Below are 17,410 nucleotides of genomic sequence, written 5' to 3'. Positions count from 1 at the left end.
TATTCTCTAACATACATGCCAAACAAAACTTCATGCCTCTTTTCAGACAGAAAGATGACATTATTGAAATTATTGAAATTATTTGAAAACAACTGCATTTGTATTTCCCCAGATTTCTTAACTGCAACAACTGTTAAATGCAGTAAATACACCACCTTCTACAGGATTGAACAGTGCCTATGTCAAGCTGACATCAGATACAGCTTCTTGTACCCTGCATAACTGAAAATTGTTATTGAAGATCAGTTTTATATTTTTAGTTCTCTGGACGAAGCTGATAAACAGCTAAGAAGATTGATCCTGACATTCTTATGAAACACATGACCATGAGTCACACCGTGTTCTGGCAAGGCAAAGAAGATTCTGCTTGAAGTTTGCATTCTGGACCATTTGTAATATCATTGTCATTTTTTGCCATAACTATATGTTACATTTTATTTATTGTATTTTATAGTTTATTTTCTGTTTGGCTATCCTGACACAAGCCATCTACTAAAGCAGATGGCCTGCTAGTAGTTTGGGACTGACCAGGACTGAGGGGGTAATAAGAGAGGCAAATGTTAAAAAAAAGGTAATTTTATTATTCCACGATAGAGAAGAGAAAAAAAAAACAGTTGCTGATGTAAAAGAATGCACACAAAATATATAAATAATACTGTGACAAAACAAATCTAATTATGAAAAAAAGAAAAGACAAAAAATAGAAATTGTAAAACACAGAGGCTATTACACTAATATACTGTATATACAGTCAATTCTAGTCCATGTAAGGGCATGAGCAGCCAAATAAAACAAAACTGGAATCTGTTTCAGTCCAGGTCAAAAATTCAACTCCTAAAAAAAAATCTCAGGAGCCGTTTCTGGTCCTCAGGTCCTCACCCACTCCTTTACATCAACCAGCAGCTCAGCCACCAGGCACCTCTTAGTCTAGTGTGCCACACACTACCTAACCCTTCTCAATTCTCTGTGAACAATTGCCCCCGCTCTTGCGGCCACAACTGTACTTATAAAGACTTCTCCATTCCCAGGGTCGGCTTGCCTAAACATCGGGAGATACCATTTCAGGTCTGCCAGGGAAATCCTACACTTCAAGTAAAAATCAAAGAGCTATAGCACGTTTTTATGTGAGAACAGCAGCGTCAGATGAACGCGACTGAGAGAATGAAACTGATTAATAAAAAATAAAAAAAAAAAGGTAACCTTTACAAGTATCATACATTTACACCGGCTGTTACAGACTGAAATCAAATGTATGTTTTTATTCTAAAATAGTAAGACTAAAAGCAGCTGACATCTCAAGATGGACTCATCAGGGATCAAACCCATGAAGTTTTGATTATCAGTCAACAGTTGATACCGTTGCGCCACAGAAGCAGTCGTAGTAAATGTGTGTTAATGTCGCACCCTAATGCATGTTGTTTTTCTGCAGTTATATTTTTGAATAAAATATTTGTACCTTTTGTGAAAGTGTTCCTTTGATATTTGGACTTCAGGCTTCACACATTATAAACTTCATGTCTACATTTTGTCAATTATTACTAAAACATGAAAAACGTTTCTTTTTAATTATGTGTTTACATAGATCGTTTTAGACACGGAACAGACATGAAATGCATGTGTTCCAAATAACGATATAGTATTTATAAAAGGTGTGATTTTGCTTGACTTTTCACTCTATACAACTCCAAGCAACTGACATGCAGATAAACAGTCGACGAATTAGTCTGAACTGACACCTGGTAACCGGCTCTACAAGGACAGTTCCAACAAATGTGACCCAACTTGAGCTGAGAAAACTATGAGCCGGTGGGGGATGTGATAGCAGGGTGCTTGGTGCTTATCAACACACTTAAAGGACAAAAGATGTTGGTGGAGAGGTGAGAAGCAATTTAAGGTGGGACGGATCTACGAGTTTTTTCGTAGGCTCTGGTAATTCTAGTGTTAAAACACTGGTTGGTAAAAGTGGAATATTACACATGAGGCTTGCACTCGAAACAAACGGTGGAACATCCAAAAAAAAAAAAAAAAAACAAACAACCTGAAGGTAAGTTCAAAAACCTTGTTAAAGTTAAAAAAAATTTCCTCTTGTAAGCTCGCTGGCATATTGCTCATTGCGGTTGTGACACCACAGTACTCCTCCCCCAGCGACGAATTATAATTCGGAGCGGCCAGCCCTGAGAAGGAAGTCTTTCTCCAAGAAGAATTTCCGGTTGAGCCTTGGCTGATCCATTTTTCTCGCTCCCTGGAGAATCTAGGGCGAATATTAGTCTGAACCGAAACCTGGTCACCCGCTCTCCGAGGACAGTTCCGAAAAATGTGACCCAACCTTCGGCATCCGTAACACTGCCTCCGTCCTCCTGTTATTCTCCCCCTGTGGGACTGAAAACAATTGGGAAAAGTTAGTCGCCCTTTTCTTGCTGAGGAGAAGCCCCCGCCTCTAACTGTACTCTCTTGCCTTTCTCTAACTTGTCAGGAGACCCTTGTTTTATTTTTGGGATCTCCTGTTTGCTTTGGGGGTTTTCCACAGTCTGAGTCTCTTTATTAAATAAAAAGAGACCCTTTCCTGCCTGCACCCCTCTAGACTTATTTTTTAAACGGTTCAGGGTCTTCAGGACCGAATCGTTCCGAGGACAGCACCACCCCGTTGCTCTGGATCGATTGGCCCTTCCCCCGACCATTCGGTCAACGTTTCGTCCTCTCTTGTAGGTCATGCAGTGATTTGGCACCCACTACTTATTAAAAGCAGGTCCGGATCACACTGTGTCCCTATTTCATCATTTACGGTACCAGCATTACTCACCTGTACCGTCACATCATGTAATACGGGAGGCTCTTGGCCTAATTGCCACAGGTACTCACTCGCTTTCCTTAAAGGCGCTTCAGCCGCTGCTCCCATCTCCCCAGCGATTTTCTCTATGTTCGTTAGGACCTGGAAAAAACACTGCATGGGCTTGATTAGTTTTTCGAGCTCTTATACGACCATAAAGTTATTTAATTCGGCCGGAGGCAGACTCAAACCATCAGTTGCATTACCTTCCGGCTGGGAGCCATTGAGCACGTCTACTGTCGGCACGCGCTCTGGACGGGCTTCGTGGAGGCTCTTGGGAATTGGAATTTCGATTGGCAGAGGTCCAGGGTGCCGCCACCGGCCGACTGCGATCTGCCTTTTCTAATTTAACGGTGGACCGTTCAGTCATATCCCGTTCTTCTTTACTTTTACTTACGGCTGGCGCTGCTTCATTTGCCTCCCCTTTCCTCCGTCGGGGAAACAGCGACCTTACCTATAGAACAACGTTGACCTTCTCCTTCCCACAATCCTTCGGGAGATATCACGTGTCCTGTTTTGGCGAATGGAAGGAAACCATCATGGTCATGTGTTTGTTTATAGTCCTTTAGGTTTCCCCCGCCTGCTCCTATTCTTGTTGAATATGTTTCCAAATTTCAGACTCCTAGATTGGTTAGACTCCTCATCATCACGGCCATTTTGCTCAGGTGGAAAGTATGTTTCCAACTCCTCGCCAGAATCAAGAAGACAGGCCTCTGAAAAACAATTAAAGTAAGGACCCAGTGCATCAGACGTTTTTTCGGCACATACCTCCAGACTCCAATGGTGTCCTCTTAGTGCATAGAGGTTGTCCTGTGTGTATCTGATTTCGACAGCCCTCCCGCTGTCGTAATGCTCAGGTCCTCTCGGAGTCAATGCGTGGCCCTGTCTTCCTCGCTTCCCGTCAGGTATGTCCAAAGACATGCGGTATCATCTAGGGTCTGCTCCTTTTGGTATTCTCATTCTTTTTCCCAGATTTCTTCCCCATCACAGACCGATGTTCAGCAAGGTGTTCCTGTATTGCAGCGCTGCCTGTCGAGTTTGCGTTAGTGTTGATTTTTTCTGTGTGTCGTGATGCTGTCTTCTTCGGGTTCTCTGTCCACAGAAATTTATTATACAGGTCCTTTGCCAAACCGACGGCCAGAGAATCCTGACGGCTACGCCACTGTGACAGATAGGGGTGCTATCGCCCCTTGAACCCTTGTCCAAGGCGTCAGACACCAGGTAAAAGTCCAATAATCTTCTTTATTTGGACAAATACAGTGCACAAGCACCCTCCTCTCCACAATACTCATTAAATTCACACAAATACACAATAATAATCACTCCACCACTCCCAGACGCGTTAACACCCTTCCACCCAGCTCAGCTCACCGTCTGGGAGCTCCCACAATCCTTTTATACTCCCTGACCCGGAAGTGTTCCAATCCCCAGTCCATGTGATCTTCTATCACTTCTGGGTCAGATCAAAAGTCCTTTTCTTCACCCCGGAAGCACGTCATTCCCCTTGTCCATGTGACTCGGATGAACTTCTGGGGCGTAAGGCAAGTAAACGTCATTCCTCCCTGCAGCGTCATCTAGTGGCCCCAACGGTATCCAGCAGGGCTGTGTATAAAGACTCCAATGTCCATGATGCCCTGCTGGTCTTCGGGCCACTTCCATGCTGCAGGGAGAGCTCCACCTGGCAGCTTGGGGGTATTGGCCGGGATGAACGGCAGGCCATACACCACACGGTTCATACCTAAAGCTTATTGAGAATCTTGCCAGAGTATCTGTCTGTACTATACTGTATTATTGCCACGGTAAGGCTATAGCGTCACACATTCCTTTCCTTTTTTTTAGGCTGCTATTATTATTTTGATATTTCTTTCATAAATTATATGCACATTTTGGCTACTTTTGGCTTATGGGTAGATCTTGGCTAATTTGTAACCAAAAAGTAAACAGCTATTGACAGTATGTTTAAGAGAAACATAGCAACGCTATTTATTTTTTCCTTTATACCCCCAATAACCGTTACTGCCAACATAACAATAAGCTCCATAGCTGTATCACTTGACATTAATATGAAATCTATGTCAAAGCTATTATATGTAACAATGTACTACCTTAACCTAAGAATACAAAATGTCAACAAAAGTTCAGAAGCAAAATTTCTATGACTAAATAGTGAACTTTTTGAGCTGGAATGTCAAGGGTCTCAATCATGAATTAAAGAGAAAAAACATCCTCTTGCACTTAACAAGTTTAAATGCCTTCATAGTATTTTTACAGGAGACCTACTTACTAAATGTGGACCAGGTTTAGTTGCAAGGAGAGTGGTCTGGCCAAATATTTCACTCATGCAATACAAAGAAAACCTGGGGTGGAATCTTAATGCACAGAACTACAGTTGTGCTTGAAAGTTTGTGAACCATTAGAATTTTCTATATTTCTACATAAATATGACCTAAAACATCATCAGATTTTCACTTAAGTCCTAAAAGTAGATAAAGAGAAACCAGTTAAACAAATGAGACAAAAATATTGTACTTGGTCATTTTTTTATTGAGGAAAATTATCAAATATTACATATATATGAGTGGCAAAAGTATGTGAACCATTGCTTTCAGTATCTGGTGTGACCCCTCTTTGCAGCAATTACTGCAACTTAATGTTTCCAGTAACTTTTGATCATTCCTGCATCACCGGCTTGGAGGAATTTTAGCTCATTCCTCCGTTCAGAACAGCTTTAACTCTGGGATGTTGGTGGGTTTCTTCACATTAACTGTTCCAGCTTCAGGTCCTTCCACAACATTTTGATTGGATTAAGACTTTGACTTGGCCATTCCAAAACATTAACTTTATTCTTCTTTAACCATTCTTTGGTAGAACAACTGGTGTGCTTGGGGCCATTGTCTCTGCTGCATGACCCACCTTCTTTGAGATTCACTTCATGGACCGATGTCCTGACATTTTCCTTTTAGAATTCTCTGATATAATTCAATTCATTGTTCCTTCAATGAAGGCAAGCCGTTCTGCCCAGATGCAGCAAAAACAGGCCCAAACCATGATACTACCACCACCATGTTTCACAGATGGTATAAGGTTCTTATGCTGGAATGCAGTGTTTTCTTTCTCCAAACATACGCTTTTGATTTAAACCAAAAGTTCTATTTTGGTCTCATCCGTCCACAAAACATTCTTCCAATAGTCTTTTGGTTTGTCCACGTGATCTTTAGCAAACTGCAGACGAGCAGCAATGTTTTTGGAGAGCAGTGGCTTTCTCCTTGCAACCGCCACACGCACACCATTGTTGTTCTGTGTTCTCCTGATGGTGGACTCATGAACATTAGCCAATGTGAGAGAGGCCTTCAATTGCTTAGAAGTTACCCTGGGTCCTTTGTGACCTTGCCGCCTATTACACGCCTTGCTCTTGGAGTGATCTTTGTTACTGATCACTCCTGGGGAGGGTAACAATGGTTTTGAATTTCCTCTATTTGTACACAATCTGTCTGACTGTGGATTGGTGGAGTCCAAACTCTTTAGGAGATGGTTTTGTAACCTTTTCCAGCCTGATGAGTATCAACAATTCTTTTTCTTGAGGTCCTCAGAAATCTCCTCTGTTCGGTAGCATGATACACTTCCACAAACATGTGTTGTGAAGAGCAGACTTTGATAGATACCTTTAAAGATAGATTCTTTAAATAACACAGGGTGCCCATTCACACCTTGGATTGTCATCCCATTGATTGAAAACACCTGAATCTAATTTCACCTTCAAACTCATTGCTAATCCTAGAGGTTCACATACTTTTGCCACCTACAAATATATAATATTCAATCATTTTTCCTCAATAAATAAATGACCAAGTATAATATTTTTGTCTCATTTGTTTAACTGGTTTCTCTTTATCTACTTTTAGGACTTGAGTGAAAATCTGATGATGTTTTAGGTCATATTTATGCAGAAATATAGAAAATTCTAAATGGTTCACAAACTTTCAAGCACAACTGTATTTCATTTGTAGTCTCAGATGCAATATTAGATTCTGAAGGGCGATATGTCATGATGATGGGCAATTTATCTAATACTGAAATGATTTTGATTAATATCTATGCAGCTAATGTGGATGATAGAGCTTTCTTCCAAAAAGTTATTTGCATCTATCCCTAATGTAAACACTCATAAAACTATAATGGCAGGAGACTTTAATTGTGTTTTATTCTTTTTTATTTTATTTTATTTTTTTTATTTATTAATTTTATTACAATCAATACATAGCAATCAAGTTTTTACAAAAAAAAAGAATTATGTTAAGAACAGATCGATCCCCACCCCTGAGAGAGAGAGCAAGCCAAACGATGTAAAATTTAAGGCTTGTAAAAATACCTAAATTAATAAATTCTCTGTGCTTTATAAACTTATTTTAAAATATTACTGATTAGATCCTGCCATGTTTTGAAAAAGTCTGTACAGATCCTCTGAGTATTTGATTTTTCCAATTTTAAATAGTATAACACATCAGTTTCCCACTGACTTAAAGAGGAGAGTTTGGGTTCTTCCAGTTTATCAGAATAAGTCTGCGTGCCAACAGTGTAGTGAATGCAATCACAATTTGTTTGTCCTTCTCCACTTTAAGCCCCTCTGGAAGAACCCCAAACACAGCTGTTAATGGGTTAGGAGGGATTGTGAGTCCAAGGCTGTCTGAGAGGTAATTAAAATTTTTGTCCAGAATAATGTTAATTTGGTGCAGGCCCAGAACATGTGACCCAGTGAGGCTGGGGCTTGGCTGCAACGCTCGCAGGTTGGATCATGCCCAGGAAACATTTTGGAGAGTTTTAGTCGAGACAGATGTGCTCGATATATAATTTTGAGTTGTATAATTGTATGCTTTATGATATGGAGCTCGAGTGAATTCTCTGCATTGCTACTTTCCACTCCTTTTCTGATATATTAATTGAGAGGTCATTTTCCCAGTGTCCTCTTGGATCTTTGAAAGGAAGGGATTGTAAAATGATTTTATATATTGTAGAGATGGAGTCTAATTCCTCCAAATTGAGCAATATTTTTCCAGCGTGGATGAGGGTGCAAGATGAGGAAAAATCTGGAAGGTTCTGTTTAACAAAGTTCCTGATTTGAAGATAGTGAAAGAAATGTGTAGTTGGAATGTTAAATTTGGAATGTAATTGTTCATAGGATGCAAAGACGTTGTCTATATAAAGATCTCTAAGCAAGTTAATTCCAAATTTTCCAGATATTAAAACTGCATATGTTTGTGAATGTTGAAAGAGGTGGTTCTCTTCGCAGGGGTGCCACAGAAAGAATCTACTCCGTCTTAAAATGCTTTCTACATTGGTTCCAGATTCTAAAGGCTTTTCCACTGCATAGTACGGCACAGCATGGTTCAGTACAGCTCACCTTGGTTCGGCTCAGTTGCCTCCGGTTTAGCGTTTAGACTGCACTTTAGTACCGCTTTAGAGTGGGCAGGATTATTCACGATGTCGTTAGAGTTCTGCGCCACGCTTCTACGCGCCGCGGACACCGCGAACTTTACAACAACACGCAGACAACGACAACACTTTAGCTCGACGACGCCGTAAGGGTAAGCATCTAAAAAGCACGCCAATAGCTAACTTTTATCACTGTGTGCAAAGCATAAAATGAACTTAACTGCCAGTGTAACATTAAAATGCTGATTCTGTATATTACAGATCTTCCACATTTTGCAAAAGTCACGCGAACAGACCATCTGTTTGGACATTTAACCGTGGCCTCAGAGTGGTGGGATGTGATTGTTCCCGGTTTTACAAACACTCAGTGGCTGGAGAACTTTCGAATGTCTGAAGAAACATTCATCCACTTATGCAACAAACTGTGTCCAGCGATGGAGAGGCGCCACACAAACTTCCGCGTGTGTGTGTACCTTTAAAGAAAAGAATAGCCAGTGACGCAGTAATGACGATTTTCTCCGCCAATCAGTGACCAGCAGAGTTTACACGCCACGCTTTTGGTAACGGTTCGGCGCTACTTGGAACCTCGGCTGGAGGTGGTACTAAAAAGGACCAGGTACCAGGTACTGTTACCAGTGGAAAACGCCCCAAAGTGAGCTGAACTGAACCGTGTCGTGCCGCACTATGCAGTGGAAAAGCGCCATAAGTGAGTGGAGCACAATTGGGTTATTAGTGTATTGCCGTATAACGTGTTTATTGGAGCCTAGAGCAGGGAATACAAAGAAGTACTGCAGGATTTTACTTCTATTGCGGTCCATGCCTGTGTATGTTCTTCTATTTGTGTCCAGGTTCTTATCGACTGTATATTTTTACCAGTAATAAAACTGGAAGTTAGGTAGAGCCATGCCGCTTTCTGCCTTTTGTCTTTGTAGGTCATTAGCTTTTGATGCGTGGATGTTTTGAATTCCAAATAAATGAGGTTATTGTTGAATCTAATTGCTTAAAGAACGATTTATTAATGTATATTGGGATGTTTTGAAATAAAAAAAGGAGCTTAGGAAGAATATTCATCTTAACAGTGTTAATTCTTCCAGCTAGTGTGAGATGAAGGGTTGACCATCTATGCAAGTCTTGTTTAATTTTTCCATGCAGACGCAAAATTTTGTTGATATAGAGCTTTATGTTTACTTGTGATTTTTACCCTAGGTATTTAAACTGTTCTGCAATGATAAAAGGTAGGGTGTCTAATCTAATATTATATGCTTGAGAATTCACCGGAAAGAGTACACTTTTATTCAGATTAATTCTGAGACCAGAGAGCTTTTGAAATTCTGTGAGTGCTGCTAAGACTGCAGGCACAGAATTTTCTGGAGTCGAAATATACAGTACCATATCATCTGCATATAATGAGATTTTCTGTTCCAGTCCTTCTCTGCTAATCCCCTTTATCTGATCCATATTTCGACAATGTATTGCCAGTGGTTCAATGGCAATCGCAAAACAGCAGCGGTGACAAAGGGCATCCTTGTCTTGTGCCACGTTCTAGTTTAAAGTAGTCTGAGCAAATGTTATTGATGCAAACTGAAGCTTTTGGGTTAGTATACAGTAATTTAATCCATGCACAAATGTTCGGGCCAAACCCAAACTTCTCCAATATAGTAAAAAGGTATTTCCATTCAATCATGTCGAATGCTTTTTCTGCATCCAATGATAATAATATTTCTTGTGTTTTAAATACAGACCTGGGACCTCATGTATAAATGGTGCATATACACAAAATGTTGTGTACACCCGCTTCCATGCTCACATCACAATGTATAAAAAACTAAACTTGGTTTGGTTTTGCAAACTGGCTGCACCCAGTGTCAAAGCAGTGCTACTGTTCCTGTGTGGTTTCCCTTTATTTATTTGATTCACATCGTTGACACGACTTTATCAAATACACTGAAATTAAAAGCATATCATTTTTTTGTTTAAGGCATCTGATTGTAATCAATCTGTAACAATATAATGATGCATGGAATGGCCAAACTATTCCAAATACCATAGCTGCTTTAACATTGTTACTCTCAGTGCACCAATTTTTTAACCCAATGTATCAGAGTGAGGAATCACAGATATATAGCAGCTGATCGGAAAGCTCTATGGCAGATCGTATCAAGTACGGAGAGAAGTTGTCGGGGTACAGCATCTAGCACATGCTGCCTCAGCCATGTGCACAGTTTATTTGAACTTATTCCATGCGTCAAAATGCTTCTGAGCCTTTCCTACACGAACCTCGTGGTTCAGAAACAGTTTTATCCCAAGAGCTCTAAACGCACTCACATCAACTGCTCCCAGTAGAGCTGTTTGTACTTTTAAGTACAATTCATTGTTGTTGTTGTTATTTTACCATTTTATAGGAAAATAAGTTTATGGAGGATTTGCATATTGAATCGCATTGTACCATATAATTCAATTCAATTCAACAGAAGAGATTGTGTATTTACAGATGATGACAACTGGTTTCTAAATCGATTTAGATTTCTAGGTGCTATCTTCTTGGAGCTCTTAATATCATTTTTAAGATGAAATGCAGTAAAGTATATAGGTGGTCCAAATCCTATTATGCAATTATGAAAAGGCAAACATATCGCACCCGCTGTTAGACTAACAACCGTCTCCCTGCCATTTTGGAATGCAGGGCAGGTGCTGCCATCTATCGGCAACAAAGACAATTTTTTGTGAATTCTCTATGTAACAAACTTAATAAGTTATGGCGCAATGAAAATTGCATAATTAGATCTGGACCACCCTATATATACAATATTACATTATACAGATACATTTTTAACTTTATTTAAATAATGCATACCGTGTGGCGAGTGGCTGGGAGTGGTACCCATCCAGAATGCCCAAGAGGATTCAGAGGAGGGCATACACCTCCTCCAGACAACGGGGTGACCGCCCTGGTGGCTTTGGGGACCACGGAACTGTGCTTGGAAGCTTAACCCTATAGGGGCCCATAGTCACCGCCAGGGGCTGCCCCAATGCCTGAGGAGCCCTGGCGGTACTTCTGCCACACTAAGCTAATCAGGATGCACCTGGAGCACGTCTGGGTGAGGATAAAGGGGCTGCCTCCATCCATTCGATGGCTGGAGTTAGGAGTGCAGAGGACAAAGTCTTGGAGGAGAGGAGTGGAGGCGGCCTAAAGTACGAAAAAGGCATTGTGCGAGGGCCTGGACTTTGGGAGAGTTTTGGGGTTGTGTGTGGCATCTGTAAATATAAATAATGTATAATAAACATATGTGGGCTGAACCATCGCTGTCCGCCTGTTATTAATTAAACATAAGGACATGGTGGACAGCGCTACCGATGAACTGGTGCCTGGGACTCAGGAAGTGACTTTGTTTTGTGAGACGAGACTGTCTTAATGAACAATGCCTTAGAGACTGTGAGACTGTAAAATACGCTGTGTACATGGTGATGTTAAAGATTATCAGACTTTACTTCTTCCTTTAACTTATAGGGGTCGCACTTTAAGGTTTGGTCTGCCATTTCGGACTTGTGCCCTTGGCCATTACTCATAGGACGGAGAAATGCCCTTTTTTCCGAAACTGATTAATAAATGTAAGGGACCAGTAGTCCAGTCCACTAATGAACTTAGTGGGGGAGAAGAAGAAGAAACCAAGACGAAGAACTGGTAGCGGCCGGGGAAAATCTAGAGCCCAACTTAGATATTGAACCCGATCTCTCCAGCGAGACGGAGGAGGTCACCCCCGACAATCTTCCAGAATGGGCTGGTCCTTCTACATCTTCCCAGATTGCAAACGCCTCGAACACAAACCGCATTAACGAACAATCAGATTTTGTGCGTTTGCAGCATACTGATAGCTCATTAGAATATGCATTTAAACAGGCTCGCCTGCTAATGACTCTTATTACCAAGAGCGTGATTCCGTGGGTGTGAAAACCCCGCACTTTATAGAAAAGGACGGTTGCCTTTTCAGAGTGATCTCAGATCATTTAAAGGGGGAATTTATTGAACAACTGGTGGTACCTGAAGCACATAGGGAAACTGTTTTGCATCTGGCACATTCACACATCTTGGGGGGGCACCTCGGTGCCGACAAAACTAGAGACCGGTTATCAAAAGCGATTTTATTGGCTTAATATGGGAAAAGATGTTGAACGATTTTGTACTTCATGTCCAGACTGCCAGATCGTCTCTGCTTATAAGCCTCCTCGGGCTCCCCTTTGTCCTATGCCCATATTGGAAGTTCCCTTTCAGCGTGTGGGATTAGATATTGTGGGACCTTTACCTAAGACTAAGGATGGGTACCAATATTTGCTGGTGTTGGTTGATTATGCGACACGATATCCAGAAATGATTGCGCTGAAAAAGGCCAACTCTTCGGCTGTAGCCAAAGCACTATGTGATACTTTTACTCGTATTGGTATCCCTAGAGAAATCTTAACTGATCAAGGCACACCTTTCACTTCTCGCGTGATGAAACAATTGTGTGACAGCTTTGCTATTAAGAAACTGAGTACTACTGTTTACCATCCTCAAACGAATGGTTTAACCGCGATTTAACAAAACATTGAAACAGATGATCAGGCGAGTTGCTCATAATGATCCCACAACATGGAACACTGTCCTACCTTTTGTTTTTATGCGTGCGAGAATCACCACAGGCGTCCACTGGCTTGAGTCCCTTGAGTTGTTATTGACAGGCGGTCGCGAGGCATCCTGGATGTGTATGCGTGAGGAATGGATAGGAAACGAGAGAGCAGTTCAAGGTCGAAGCTTTGCAGATCGACTAATTTCGTTGCAAGACAGAATTTCTATGCTTTCCTCTATTGCTGTGGAACACCAACAACGAGAACAGGAAACTCAGAAGCGTCTTTACGATAGGCGCAGTAAGCTCCGTGAGTTCAAACCTGGCGATTGTGTTTTGGTACTGGTTCCCTCGGATCCACACAAATTCTTAGCTAAATGGCAGGGCCCGCCATTATTGAGGAGTGTTTGAGTCCGGTAAATTACAAGGTTAGAATACCAGGCCGGCGCAAACCCATTCCAGATTTTACACATTAACCTCTTGAAGGAATGGCACGACCGACAAGAGGTTAACACTTCCTTGGCTGCTGTTTCTCAGACCGATGTTACCATTGGTAATGATCTTACTGACACGCAAAAGACAGAACTGTTATCTTTGATAGAACGGAACACTGATGTCTTTTCAGATTTACCAGGCAAGACTAACATTACAAAACATAAAATTACCACTGAACCTGATGTTCGTACAGATGCGGCGCCGGATTCGGAAGCGCCAAAATATTGCGTGAAGAGGTAAAAAGATGCTGACACTGGGTGTAATTCGTGAAAGTAAAGTGACTGGTGCAGCCCAGTCGTATTAGTCCCAAAGCAAGGCGGTTGGTTGGTTCTGTATCGATTTCAGACGCTTGAATAAGGTCTCTAAATTCGATGCTTATCCGATGCCCCGTGTTGGGTCAGGTGAGCTATATCTCCATGCTAGATCTCACGAAAGGCTATTGGCAGGTGCCTTTAGAGGCTAGCAGTTGTGAAAACGGCATTTGCGACTCTGACGGACTCTATGAATTTACAAGACTCCCATTTGGTCTTCACGGGCACCTCTAACTTTTCAGCGTATGATGGATCAGATCCCGCTCCTCATTCTGAATATTCTGGGGCATACCTTGGCGATGTCGTGATTTTTAGCAATGATTGGAAAACACACTTAGAGCGGACTTCAAGCTGTTCTTGAAAGCTTAAGACAGGCTGGCCTTACTGCTAACCCTAAGAAATGTAAACTGGGCATGTCTGAGACTCATTACTTAGGCTATTCTATGAGCAAGGGTTTACTTAGGCCACAGTTAAGGAAAATAGAAGAAATTCTTGCTTACGAGACCTGAGACACAGAAACAGGTACGCTTTCTGGGGCTTGCTGGTTACTACAGAAAATTCATTCCAAATTTTGCACATAGAGCTGCTCCCCTTACAGAACTTACTAGAGGCAGAAAAACCGACCTATCTTGTGGACAGAAAATTGCAACGTTCTTTCAGCGATTTAAAAAGCATTGTCTTCTTACCCGGTTCTAAGGAACCCGGATTTCACAAAGATTTTTCTTGCAAACAGGCAATAATGCATTTGGTGTGGCGCAGTCCTGTCACAGATTTTGATGGAGAACATCCAATCACATATTTGAGTAGGAAATTACTTCCTAGGGAACATAATTATTCTACAATTGAGAAAGAATGCTTGGCAATTAGGTGGGCTGTGGAAGCGCTTGCTATTACTTGTGGGGACGAAACTTCACTTTGGTAACTGATCATGCTCCACTCAGTGGTTGTACCGACAGAAAGATACAAACTCTCGTCTAATGAGATGGTTTCTGGGTTTACAACCTTACAGTTTCACAGTAAAGCACCGACCAGGCTCTGAACACGTCAACGCAGATGTATTATCGACTACATGAACCTGAACCTGGTACAGAGAATTAAACTTGATTCACCGAGAATGTGAAATAAAGCTGAGGGGAGAATATAAGCTGGAGGGGTGATCGTGACGCGAAGAGGACAAAGACGCCCCTGGAGATACCCTTGAAACACAGACTACCCTCACATTGCTCCTTACCTTCTCACTTGCGCTTATAACGCTGCAATACAAGCCTAACTTAAAAGCCTAGCGCAGCCTGCCTCGATTTTGGAATTGATTGTTTGCTTTTATCTCTCTCTCTCTCCCTGTGTCACGGTGCAAATCTAGGACCCAAGCGTGACAATATGTACACTGTCTGTTACAGATGCAAACTAAGTGTATGTGTGTACTGTGTAATATTAACAATAAGAGCAGCTCACTACTGAAAGCGGCAAAAATAGGAGACAGTCGGGATCGAACCAGGTATTCCCCATTACAATTCATCAGAAACCTTACCACTACTACAATTCATGGGAGCTGGTGTCTTTTCTTTGAACCTTTTGTGAAAGTGTTCATTTGATCTTTGGACTCGGCTTCATACATTATATATAGTTTATGTCTACATTTTCTCATTTACTACTAAAATATGAAAAACGCTTCTGTTTTTAAAAATGTGTTTACACAGATTATTGTAGAAACAGAACACACATGAAATGCATGTGTTCCAAATAGTGATCTATTATTTCCACTCTAGAACTCCAGCACTTCACTCCCAGATAATCAATCAAGGCATGAGCTGGGAGAAGTTTGTACACATTCTAAGTCGGTGGGGGGATGGAATAGTAGGCTGCTTGCTGCTTGTCTTTATCGGCACATTTACAGGACAAAAGATGCTGATGGAGAGGTGCGACCAGATTTAAGGTGGGCCGGATCTACAAGTTTTTTTATAGGCTCTGGTTATTCTAGTGTTAAACCAATAAATAGTGTTGCTCCATGCCTCCATTTGGTATTTGCTGAACTTCTTCTATTTTTCCCCTGTGTTTTTGCCATTGTTCTTTTCACAAAACTCTGGGTTTTAGGACTATTTACATTACGATTTGCATATTCAAAGAGGTGTAATTCTGGGAGGAGTTGGGAGTGGCAGCAGGTATGCGGTGCAGCGTGCGCTACATTTCCTCACGCGTGACGGGGATTTATGTAGTGGAAGAACTTGGAAGTTTGTATATGCATAGATTCATGCATCTGGATTTTTGGCGCACACGCCATTCCTCTTTGTCTAGACGCCATGTTTTAGTGTGAATTCCACGCATGGCGTTATGCACGCAGGCCCCAGGTCTCCAAATGAGGTATTTTAAAGGAAAAGACAGGTTTTGCAATCAGATTTTGTCCTCTTTGACTACTACAAAGACACAGAACAGCTCATCTTCCATCCATCCATTATCCAACCCGCTATATCCTAACCACAGGGTCACATAGGTCTGCTGGAGCCAATCCCAACCAACACAGGACGCAAGGTAGGAAAAAAAACCAGGGCAAGGTGCCAGCTCATGACAGGGCACACACATGGAATAATTTAAGATCGCCAATGCACCTAACTTGCATGTCTTTGGACTGTGGGAGGAAACCAGAGCACCTGGCGGAAACCCACGCAGACACAGGAGAACATGTAAACTCCACACAGGAGGACCCAGAGCGAACCCGGAGCTCCTAACTGTGAGGCAGCAGCACTACCACTGCGTCACCATGCCGCCCAACAGGTCATCTTTAAATCTGAAAATCATTATTATGAACATGGAAAGAAGGCCAACAAATCCACAAGCACAAAGTCCATAGTGCAATAACAACAAATACCAACACAGCTCTAATGAATTTCTTTATTCATTACAGATACCACAGCTAGATACTCTTAGTGCTGTGGAACGGGATAAACCTCCGACACCTACAGAATTACTAGATGCTATGAACTGACTTCAAAGTAGGAAAGCAGCCTGCCCTGATAGCTGCCTGGTGGAATTTTTTAAAAAATCTCAAATAAGTTCGCTCCACTATTATTTGCAAGTTTATAGAAGCAATAAACAACAAAATTGTATCTCAAACTCTTCGCCAAGCATTAATTAAAATCTTTCCTGAGAAAAATATGGATTTACTGCAATGCGCATCATACAGACCAATCTTTCTTCTGAATAACAAAGTTAAGATACTCTCCAAAGTTCTAGCCAGAAGGATTGAAAAAGTGCTTCTTTCTGTAATATAACAAGACCAAAGTGGATATCTTAAAGACAGACACTTAACTTCTAACCTTCAAATCTAACACCACAGAGATCTTATTATCTTTAGATGCAGAAAAAGCATTTGATATGGTTGAATGGGATTACCTATTCACCACTTTGCCATTATTTGGGTTCAGCCCAAACATACGTGCATGGATCAAACTACTTTATATCAGTTCTGAAGCCTCAGTTTGTACTAAAAGCATTATTTAAGAGTACTTCAAACTAGAACGTCAGACTCAACAAGGATGCCCTTATCACCTTTACTTTGCAATCGCCATTGAGCTACAGGCTGTATACTTTCAAAATGCATTAGAGATAAAGGGGATTCTCAGAGAAGGACTTGAACAGAAAAGTTCACTATATGCAGATGATATGTACTTATATCTGTCACAATTCTTGTAACAGCCTAAAAGCATTAGCGGATTTTCAAAAGATATCTGACTAATCACAATCAATTTGAT

This window comes from Polypterus senegalus, chromosome 3, assembly GCF_016835505.1.
Source record: "Polypterus senegalus isolate Bchr_013 chromosome 3, ASM1683550v1, whole genome shotgun sequence".
Classification (NCBI taxonomy): domain Eukaryota; kingdom Metazoa; phylum Chordata; class Cladistia; order Polypteriformes; family Polypteridae; genus Polypterus; species Polypterus senegalus.
Note: the sequence above shows the minus strand (reverse complement) of the source record.